Here is an 11,412-nt window from a genome sequence, read left to right as displayed (position 1 = left end):
TTTAACTTTGAATATATTCTTCTACATTTTCTGATTAATTCCATAATCATTTTATTTAAAAATCAGGTGTCAACTAACAAACTATGGCTCATTAACCATTTTGAACAATTTCAGTAGATTCAAAAACTATCATTGGGCTGGCAAAAACAACAAAAATGCATGTGGAGAGAGCAATGATTCAAATTTGCTTTGGTGAGTTCATTGTCATCAATCAAACCTGCATCCATGACTTCAGGGCTCTGCAGACTCATCCCTTCTGGGCAGCTGAGTGGTCCCTGGTGGCCCTGCTAGGCCCAGCCTGACTGGGAAGGCTGGTAGATGCCTGCACACAGCAACCAGGGGATGATGGTGAAGGTCACAGCCAGCCTCATGGCCTCCAGCTCCAAGACCATCAGAAAGCATTAGGTGGCTGCTGTGTTGTTGCCCCAAGCTTGGAGGGCCTTGCCAGTTCCAGACTTTGTGGACTGTAGAGTTCACCTGCATGGTGTCCTGGAGGATCTTCTCCATCAGACTATAGCGACCCAGCTGGTGAAGGATCAGAGCCAGTCACTGAATGCTCTTCATGTGGGTGGGGCTGATGGATAAGACTTCTTCATACTACTGCCAGGCTTCATCAGTGTTTCCTCCAGGTTGGCAACCTGGCCTCTCATGTTCAGGACATTGTGGGACATTGGAAAGAGGTAGGCAGCTTCCTGAGTACATACTGTGGCTTCTGCCATCTTCCCAATGCCAATGTAGACTTCATCTGCATGGAGCCAGATCTGTGCCAGCATCATCCAAGGATGTTGTGGGGCCTTCTTGGGGCTGCTGCTCTGCAGAGAAGAGGTCACTTCTGACAGTGCCTGCTCCAGTCTTGAGGCTGTATAGATGTGGCATGGACAGAACCTGGGGTTGGTTAGGTTGAGCAGGATTTCCATATTTCTAACATATGCTTACAAGAGAGGAGTGCCTCAACCAGGCCCAGGCAGAGCGATTCCAACTTCACTTTGAAAAACAATAGTATAAAATTTTCTGGATATTCACTCAAGGTCACGTCAATGATGTGGAGAGCATCATGGTAGTGCTTTTGTGCTGACAATAAGAGGGCAAAGGGAGCAGGTGTGGCTCAAGTGGTTGAGCACCTGCTTCCCACACAGGAGGACCTGGATTCAACCCCACTACCTCCTAAAAAAAAAGCAAAAACAAACAACAAGCAAACAAGCAAAAAAACCAACTCAGGGGAGCCAATGTGGCCCAGTAGTTAAGTACTGGCTTCCCACGTATGAGGTCCCATGCTCAATATCTGACCCTGGTACCTAAAAAAAAAAGGGGGGGCAAGAAAGTACAGTGAGTTGGTATCATCACCTTGGAGCTGAAGAGCTTGGAGGACATACCCCAGAGCCTCTGGAATCTGTCTGAAAATGGCAAGCTGCAAAGCCAGATAGAAAGCTGCTGGTGATCTGTTGGTGACAGGCTGTGGGCCCTCTGACAGCATCACATACTAGCCTTTTCTTCCCAGCACAGATGCACTCTGCAAACTGATGAGGCAGTTGCTCTTGTGCTCAGCTATGCTGTTCAGCATCACATTGCAGTTGGCCATTGATTCACTAATCTGCCATAACAACAGGGCTTCTTCAGTATTTTCTTGAGGACAAAAAATGTTCTCTCCCAAGTAGACGCGGTCTCTCTGAGTGAGGCTGTACTTTTTTGTGTTTGTTTCTATTAGCCATTTTCTTACATCTTTGTGCATCACATAGTGGTCATACTAGAAATTACAATGTATACTTATTCTACACTTTAAATTATTACCTTTACCACTGCCCTTTACCACTGTCTTTACAAGAAACTAGCAGTTCATCTCCATTTTTCTCTTCTTCTGTCCTTTGAGCTATTGTTGTCACAAAATTCACTAGTTTATTTATGTGATATATTGCACAAGACATTATTGTTTTTGTTTTAAACAGCTTATATTCATTTATACTAACAAATGTAATTACTCCATATGTTATACTTCTTTTCTCTTTGGAGCTCCATGCTTTCATCTGGGAACATTTTCCTTTAGCAGGAAGAATTCTCTCAGTGTTTCTTGCAGTGTGGTCTTCTGCTGACAAAGTTATTGAGTTTTTCTTTCTCTGAAAATGTGTTTATTTTGCTTTCACTTTTTTGAGGGACATTTTTCCAAGGTAGGGAGTTCTATGTTGATGGTATTTTTTTCTAGCACTTTTGAGATGTCATTTTCCTATTGTTTTCTGGTTCCATTGTTTCCACTAAGAAGTCAGCTATTACCTCTTTGAATGTAAGGTATTTTCCCCCCTCTGGCTTCTTTTAAAAGATTTTCTCTATGTTTGGATTTAGCAGTTTGATTATAATGTCACCATGTGTGGGTTGTTTTTTGTTGTTGTTGTTGTTTGTTTGTTTTGTATTTGTGTGCTTGGCATTTATTCATCTTCTTTAATTAGCAGCTTATGTCCTTTATCATATTTGAGGACTTCTTGGTCAATGTTTTTTCCAATATTGTTTCTATTCCATTTTCTCTCTTCTTTTTTTTGGAGGGGGGGAAACTTCTAATACAGCTATTTAAACCTTTTGATTATGTTGCACATTTATTTTTGTTTTATTCTTTTTTATGTTTTTGTTCTTCTTTAATGATTTATTTCATTTACTTTATTTTTCTTTATTTATGCCCCCATCTCCCCCAGATGTTTCTCTTGCCTGTCTATCCATTGTTTGCTCACCTTCTCCAGGAGGCACCAAGAACCAAACCCAAGACCTCCCACATGAGGTGAGTGCCCAAAGGCCTGAGCCACATCTGTTCCCTGTGGGCTGCAGCATCTGTTAGCTTGTGGTATTTGCTTGTTGTGGCAGGAGGCAGCTCTGCTCATTTTCTTTTAGGAGGCACCGAGACCCGAACCTGGAACCTCCCATGTAGTAGGCAGGTGCCCAAGGGATTGAGCCACATCCATTTCCCTTTTTATTTTTTACTCTGTGTTTCAAATTGGATGTTTTCTGTTGACAAGTCTTTAAGTTTACTAATCTTGACTTTTGCTGAGTCTAGTCTGCTGTTAAACCCATTCAATGATTTCTCAACTTCAAATATTAACATTTACAATGCTAGAATGCCTATTTGATTCTTTCCTATAGATTATGATATCAGTTTCTATTCTCCAACTTTTCATATATTTGTCCATCTTTTTTCTTATTTTTAGCACAATAATTATAGTTATTTTTACATTTTAACTGCCAACTCCAATATTTGGATTATCTCTGGGTCTTTTGCTTGATTATTGATCACTTTTACTGCTTCTTTGCATGTCAATAATTTTTAAGGCATTTTGTATGGTACACTGTAGGTGGTACACTGCTTAGTTGATCAGCTTCTTGCCCTACTCATGTAGTCCTTTTGACCTGGTAGGTACCTTGCTAGTTTGGAACTATATTGCCCCAGAAAAGATCATGTCCGTAGATCTCATCCATTCCTGTGGGTATGAATCTATTTTAAGTAGGACCTTTTGATGAAATTATTTCAGTTAAGGACCTTTGATTCAATTGCCTCAGTAAGGCATAACCCAGGGTGGGTCTTAATCTTCTTATTGGATTCCTTTATAAGTGAGATTAATATGAAGAGAGAGACACACACAGAGGCACAGAGAGTCCTTAGAGGCTTAGAGAGAAAATCCCAGAAACCAGAACTGAAATCAATGGAACCTGAGAGAAAGAAAGCCATGGGAACAGAGAGAAAGCTGGAAAAAGTCAGAAGCACAAGGCAATGAGACCCATCGAAGCAGGGAGCGCCCCAGCAGATGATTCCACGTGACTTGTCATGTGAGAGAGGACTCTGGGATCACTGGCAGCCAGTCTCCTGGTGATGTCTCAATTTGGACACTTTTCACAGTCTCAGAAATGTAAGCTTATAAGTAAATAAATGCCCATTATAAAGGCAAACCCACTTCTGGTATATTGCCTTGGCAGCCTTTAGCAAACTAAAGCAATACCTCCTAGGGAAACTGCACACAGACTCTCAGACTCATTGTTTGTGAATATCTTGATAAATATGATTAATTTTTGTCTCCTCAGCCTATGAAACTATCACCAGCTCCAGGCCACCACTTTTTCTTAGTTTCTAAGCCCCACATTGAGTATAGGCAAATGCTGTAAAGGCATAAAACCTCAACAGATTTAGGGCTAATTATACATGTTCTTTTACTGGATCTTGGTCCCTCTACTCCTGGCCATAGTGGTTCCTTAAAATGCCTTCAAACATCTGCTTTTTCCTTTGTTTTTGTTTTTAATTCAACTTTTACAGTTGTTCTCAACAGTCAGATACAAGTTCTCTGTCATGTCAAGAAGCAGAAGTCCTGGCCATAGTGGTTCCTTAAAATGCCTTCGAACATCTGCTTTTTCCTTTGTTTTTGTTTTTAATTCAACTTTTACAGTTGTTCTCAACAATCAGATACAAGTTCTCTGTCATGTCAAGAAGCAGAAGTCCTTTGTTAGTATTTTTGCTTTAACTTTCTAGTAGAACCATTTTCTGATTCTGACCTGAAAGTTAAAGTAGGCTAAAATCAAATCAAGGGAAGAGACAGCATGACTGGCTTTTCTAAGCTTTGTCACCCTGTTATTTTTGAATCCTCTCCTGAGTAATTTATACCAAGTTTCACCTATAATATAGTTCATTGATGCAAGTAATTTCAATGCATTTTAGTCAAATAAATCTCCCCAGTGAAATATTCTTAGTTAATAACTAACACATAAAAAGCCAGAAGTATTTGCCAGAACCATAAATTTTAAGTTAATTTTATAGCTGTTGAAGAGCAGGCTGTTATTCCAGGTTGTAGACCCTGTACTGCCAGTCTTCAGGGCCACAAGATACTTAGTGTGAAATAAAGTGGACCTTGATAAGCCTCATCAAATGTGTTCTTTTTTTCCACATTAGCAGTCATCTTCTGCATGATTCCTCAAGCTACAAGTCAGAAGGAAAGTAATTTAAACCCCAATATTATGAATGTGTACCAATATCACCATGGGAAAAAAGATAAAAGGACTGAATTTACATATCTATAATCAAGTCAAATCTTTCATTTGGTATAAAGATTAAGATTCACAAATGACACTATGAGTGATAAAAGTGTCTCTGAGTTTGCAAATAAATTGGAAGAAAATGGAAAGCAAAATATCGTAGAACATCATAAAAAACGACAGGTAAGCATCAAAAAAAGGAGTGATTCTTGAAGGTAGTGGAATGAATGTTTTAAAGTAGAAGGAAGTGCAAGGAAAATGAAGAGAATGCCAACTATTCTTCTCAAGCCTCATTTATGAAGAGAAAAAGAGGAAAATTTCTTCTAACTATTGTAAGGTGAGGGGAACTCAAAAATAGAGAAATAAATAAGTACTAAACAAATCAGGTCATTGCCTCCACCAATAAGGCCCACTCACAAGACACTGTCCACATCAAATCTTCTTATTCTGAAACCCAGATCTCAGGTCCATTTTATACAAAGTCTTAGTTCACACACTCACATATACACATACAAATACATGCACTTGACCCAGTTTCTGCTAATTTTAAGTTAACCTTGACTGCTTGGGCAAGATAGTGCTTGCCAGATCTCTCCACTATAAAGTTATGATCTTTCCTTTCCCATGCACTATCCTTTGGAAGCTCATACTTAAGATGAAAAGCAGAGATTAAGCTCTGCCTCCTAGAAGGACAACAAACACTTCCAGAGCCTTGACTTTTTAAGAAACAAATATGAAAGGCAAATATAAACTCTTTTGCTCAGTATTTTATGACACCAAGCTAGTATATAGGATATCTTGTTACAGAACCCAAAACAATAAAAGCTTTAATACAATGATTTCATATGCAGGAAGTTGGAAATTAATTTGCAGTTCTTGTTACTCAGTTGAGTGACTGGACAGGCGGCACAATCCTGAGATAAATACATGGGCGTGCCATTCCCATCCCCCTGGCAAATATCACTAATGAAACAGTTTTCAACAGCTGTAGCTTTAGGATTCTTTCCATAAAAGCACTCCAGATAGACATCATCAGCTGATGAGAATCATTGACAAGTTGAAAATTATTTGTCTTTCCTGGCAAATGTGAACAGAAGAATCCTCCCTGGGCCCAAGAAGAAGTTGTTCTCCACAACATGCTCCCAAGTACAATTATATTTCGGATCCAGCCTCAATATACAGACTGCAATGTCCTCTTCTGCGTTGCATGCACCAACCACCATGTCTCACTACATCCCTCTAATATTAGTATATTAATATCTCCACTCATCACCACTTTTTTTTTAACTTTTTTTTTTTAATTTAATTCCCCCCCTCTCCCGGTTGTCTGTTCTCTGTCATCACCACTTTTTGATTACACATCTTTACTTTCAGAGTTGGATGATAATATTCCTGGCAGATGGGGGAAAGAATGAACAACTTAGGTAAGTCTATTAGCTGCTTTCATGTCTGAAGCTATTGACCATAACATTGCCAAACTGAGAATACAAATATATTTTACAAAATTTAAAGATGACTTTAACTACTGTGAAATTTATCTAATCATAACATCTAACTTAATGCATTAGCATTAGCACTAACTATGTAAACAGAAGCCTGGCATTATTTCCCCTTTTGCTTTCCAGCACTGAGCAGCACTGATAAAAAAATTTTCCCACTGTCCTTCAGCAAATGTTTCAGTATTTCAACTCTCTTGCTCAGGAAACAAGAAAGAGGGTAGACTCATTCACAGATACCTGGTATCTTTACTCATCCATCCTCCATATTTAATCCAGCATAATTTTGCTGTAACTGGCAATGATTTTTATGTTGATATGTTGAATTCTGGGAAATCAATAAATGTGATCCTGTCTGTTTAGCTATTTTTTAACACATTCAAAATTGTTTCTTGGATACATATTTCATTTGAGAAATTGTGGTGGGATTTATGGGGGCCACGGAGTTTCATAGGACGTTATTACTGCCTCAGAGTTTATACTCTGAGTATACTCAGAGTTTATACTAGAGAGACATTTGAATAGAGAACACAATGAGAAACACATATGATTGGGACAGAGTATTACAGGCATTAGGAAGATAGCAATCACTTTTCTCCAGGTAATCCAGAGGAAGAAACAGGGAAGGCAAGCTTAGTTCCCAAAGCAAACCTGAGTTTATTCCATCATTCTACAAACATTTCTCAAGTTCCAAGTACATGTATTATTAGGGACTGGGAGTTACACTACAACAATAGCAACAGTAAGAAAAAATATCTTTAATTGGTGCTTATCCTATGCTTGTTGAACAAAATGATAGGCATAGCATGGTCTTTGAGAAGAGTGTTCTTAGAGGAACGTGCATAAGATGATAAAGAATCACAGAAGAAAATCATCTAAATAAGAATTTATAGAGCGGAAAGACAAAATTCTAGCAGTCACCCTAGAAGGAGTGATTCTGGGGCCAAGTTTTAAAATGGTTGAACAAAAGATGACTACATGTATGTGGCCAAAGCACCACTCCCAAAGCAAGAGCCATCATTGTGCACACTGAAAGAGGTTTGGTCTGATGAAAGGGAAGGGTATTGCCTATAAGACATGGAACTAGGAAGTTAAGTAGTATCTGGAGGAAAAATGAAGGCCTGAGCTTTACAGTACTTAACCAAGTCAGCTGACTCTTTAGTACAATTTAACAGCATTAAAAGTGAAACTTACACTAAGATATCTTCCAGTCACCTACCACTAGCTCCTCTGGATTAAGATATTGCCTCCTAATGGAAGAATTTTATCATTGATATGGAGGCAGTGGCCACTGTAGGTTCTGAGGGATGGGAGATGTAAAAATAGGTGTAATATGGGGGCAATGTCCTGAATGACGTTGCAATGACAGATACAATGCATTACATATCTTGCCATAACTTACAAAATGGTGCTGGAGAGAGTGTAAACTACAATGTAAACTATAATCCATGCTTAGTGGCAATGCTCCAAAAGTGTTGATCAATTGTAACAAATGTACCACACTAATGAAGGATGTTGTTAATGTGGGAAAACATGGGAAGGCTACGGACTGGGCCATATGGGAATTCCCTATAGTTTTTATCTAACATTAATGTAATCTAAGTATCTTTTGAAAAATATATTAAAAATTTGGAGAAGTTTGATATAGTTATGAATTACAAAAATAGATATTGGATTATGTTTGTAATCTGGTCTGTAAATTATGATTAAGTTATGATTAGTGATTTTGATTGGGCCATGTCATTAGGGTGTTGAGTCCCCACCCCTTGGTCAGTGCAGACTCACAGATAAAAGGCATGGCGAAGGATAGAGTTGAAGGTTTTTGATGCTGGAGATTTTTTGATGTTGGAGTTTGATGCTGAAGCCTTAAGCTGGAGCCCCAGGAAGTATGCTCACAGAGGAAAGAAAAACAAGCCCCAAGAAGAGAAGAACCCTGAGCTAGGAGGAAGCAAGCCCTGGGAAAAGAGGAACCCTGAATCCAGAGAGAAGCAAGACCCTGGAAGGGAGGAACCCAGGAAGCATGAACCCTTGCAGAAGTCGGCAGCCATCTTGCTCCAACATGTGAAAATAGACTTTGGTGAGGGAAGTAACTTACACTTTATGGCCTGTTATCTGAAAGCTCCTACCCCAAATAAAAATGCTTTATAAAAGCCAACCAATTTCTGGTATTTTGCTTCAGTACCACTTTGGCTGATTAATATAATATATAAACAAGATATTGCCTCCAGAATGACCCTTTAAAATGCTGTCTGTTACGCTCATGCATAGTCACATCTACATGGATGAGTTTATCAGCAGAGCAGTACCTGGTAGGGTGAGACATGGGACAGGTGGGTTCCAATGGTGAGGAGAGTAGTCCTAGGGTGTAAGAAAAGTCTGATACATTAAATTCGATTCCAAGCAGGTAAAGTGCCACTAAGAGTGGATATTTCAGATTAGAGAGTAAGAGAGGTCCTATCAAAAAAAACAAGTTAAAATTGAATAAAAACATTAAGGTTAAGCTTCACCTAGCTCCCAGTCTATGGAATGTTTACTTTTGTTTTTAACAGATAATGGTGAGATGTCTGGACCAGATGCTAATTAAATAGCTGATGGAACTTCACACTGGTATGCAACTTGAAACAGGAGTACAGAGATTTAATAGGTATATAATTCAACTTCCCTAAATTAAGCCCAGAAGACATTTATTTTAATCATCTGTTCTTTTTTTATTTTGACAGGTAACTCATTTTTTTTTCTGTCTTTATTTATTTTTTAAATATTACATTAAAAAAATATGAGGTCCCCATATATCCCCCACCCCCTTCACCCCACTGCTCCCCCCGTAACAACAATCTCCTCCATCATCATGAGACATTCACCGCACTTGGTGAACACATCTCAGAGCACCGCTGCACCTCATGGTCAATGGTCCACATCATAGTCTACATTCTACCACATTCCACCCAGTGGGCAATGGGAGGACATACAATGTCTGGTAACTGTCTCTACAGCATCACCCAGGACAACTCCAAGTCCCGAAAACACCTCCATATCTCATCTCTTCCTCCCATTCCCTACCCCCAGCAGCCACCATGGCCACTTTCTCCACACCAATGCCACATTTTCTTTGATTACTAATCACAATAGTTCATGAACAGATTATCAGTAAGTCCACTCTAATCCATACTCTATTCCTCCATCCTGTGGACCTTGGAATGGTTGTGTCCACTCCACATCTGTAACAAGATGGGGCTTAGATTCCACATGGATGCTGGATGCAATCCTCCTGCTTTCAGTTGTAGGCACTCTTGGTTCCATGGTGTGGTGGTTGACCTTCTTCAACTCCACGTTAGCTGAGTGGGGTAGGTCCAATAAACGGGAGTATAGGAGCTAAAGTCTGTTGAGGCTCAGGGCCTGGCTATCACATGGTCAGTCCAGAGATTCAGGTCCCCTGGGTATATATTAAACCCCAGCACCAACTACAGATCTGGTAAAAGTAACAGGAGAGGCTTGTGAACAAAGATGACATCTGAGTCCAGCTCCACCACACAGAAACACAAACTCTAAAGTAGGGTCAACTGACATGGCACTGAACTCCATCTGCCATGACCATAGAACCTGTGGGTCTCTGTAGCCCTCAGAAGAACCAGTACCCAGGGTTGTATCTACTTTATCTGTCTCTGGGACTCTGCTGAGGTGTGCATAAGGGCAACCCCTCTGATAACCTCCCGGCTCTTTTTGGAGACTCATAGCCATATAAACTCATTTGTCCTTTCCATTTCCCCCTTGATTCAGTCAAAAAGCATTTTTAGCTCCTGGTATTATATGTAGATTGAGATATTCTGCTGGTCCGAGTTGACCCTTTTATTCAAGGTCATTTTCTAGTTACATCATCAACTGGTACTTGGTAGTAATCCCTCGGCGCCAGGGAGGCTCATCCCCGGGAGTCATGTCCCACGCTGGGGGGAAGGTAATGCATTTACATGCTGAGTTTGGCTTCGAGGCTGGTCCATCTTTTAATTGTAAGTTTTGGATCCAGCTTCTGAGGTATTCAATAGGTAGATTTGCCTTTCTAGTCTACTGCCTGCCCTCCTAGCCCCCATCAGCAGGACACTTAAGTGTATGCTTTTTTGTCTTTGCCTGACTCCCTGTCCTGGTGTCTGTTCAGCTGTCTGTGCACTGCTGAGAAAAGACCTGTTTAATCTGTTTAATCTGCCAGGCCAGACAGTGAGTTAATAAACAAAATCCTTATTCCCCAGTGCCTTAGACCAATGCTAATTAGGTGCCAAATAAACAGTCATTGAATAAACAAATGATTGTGTTGGTGAATGGATGACAAAACCACAAAGAAAACTAAAAGGAAAATGGTAGGTATTCCTCTTTCCAGAGAATCATTGCCTTGCTAAACAACTATTAGGTGTTCTATATAGACTTCTAGAATTATGTGGTAGGCAGAGTGTTCCCTACTGATGACCCACCCCAACCCACCCCCAGCCCTCAGGAATCCCATCTCCTCATTAGCACTAGGAAGTGCAAAGTTGCTGACTCACCAGTGTAAGACTCATCTTAGTAAGCTTGGGATTAGTTATCCTTTCTTTCATCTGATATTCCAAATTTTGTAGAGTGAAATATAAAACTGTGTTCCTTGATGATCTTATTGTCACATACAACACAGAGACAGACCTCTTAAATTGATTTAGAATTCAAGTAATAAAAATAGAAAGTATTTCTTATTTTTAAGATTGACAGAGAAATTGGGCAATTGGAATCCCAGAGTAGGTGAAGATATGGGGATATGGGCACACCTACACATTGCTAATAAGAATGTATTTTGGCACTCTATTTTTAAAGGATAATTTTCAATACTATCAAAATTATAAAAGCACATACCCTATAATTTAACAGTTTCATGCTCACAAATCTATTCTTCATAAATCCT

At 39.6% G+C, this 11,412-nt stretch overlaps 1 pseudogene; it reads right to left on the bottom strand.

The window, feature by feature from the left end:
• Window positions 1-287: 287 nt before the first annotated feature.
• The window catches only part of LOC101424867 (tetratricopeptide repeat protein 7B-like), a 54,035-nt pseudogene continuing 42,910 nt past the window's right edge, over window positions 288-11,412 (bottom strand).

The sequence above is a fragment of the Dasypus novemcinctus genome, chromosome 14, assembly GCF_030445035.2.
Source record: "Dasypus novemcinctus isolate mDasNov1 chromosome 14, mDasNov1.1.hap2, whole genome shotgun sequence".
Classification (NCBI taxonomy): Eukaryota; Metazoa; Chordata; class Mammalia; order Cingulata; family Dasypodidae; genus Dasypus; species Dasypus novemcinctus.
The sequence above is the reverse complement of the archived record's forward strand: the minus strand, read 5'-3'. Positions and strand labels throughout refer to the sequence as shown.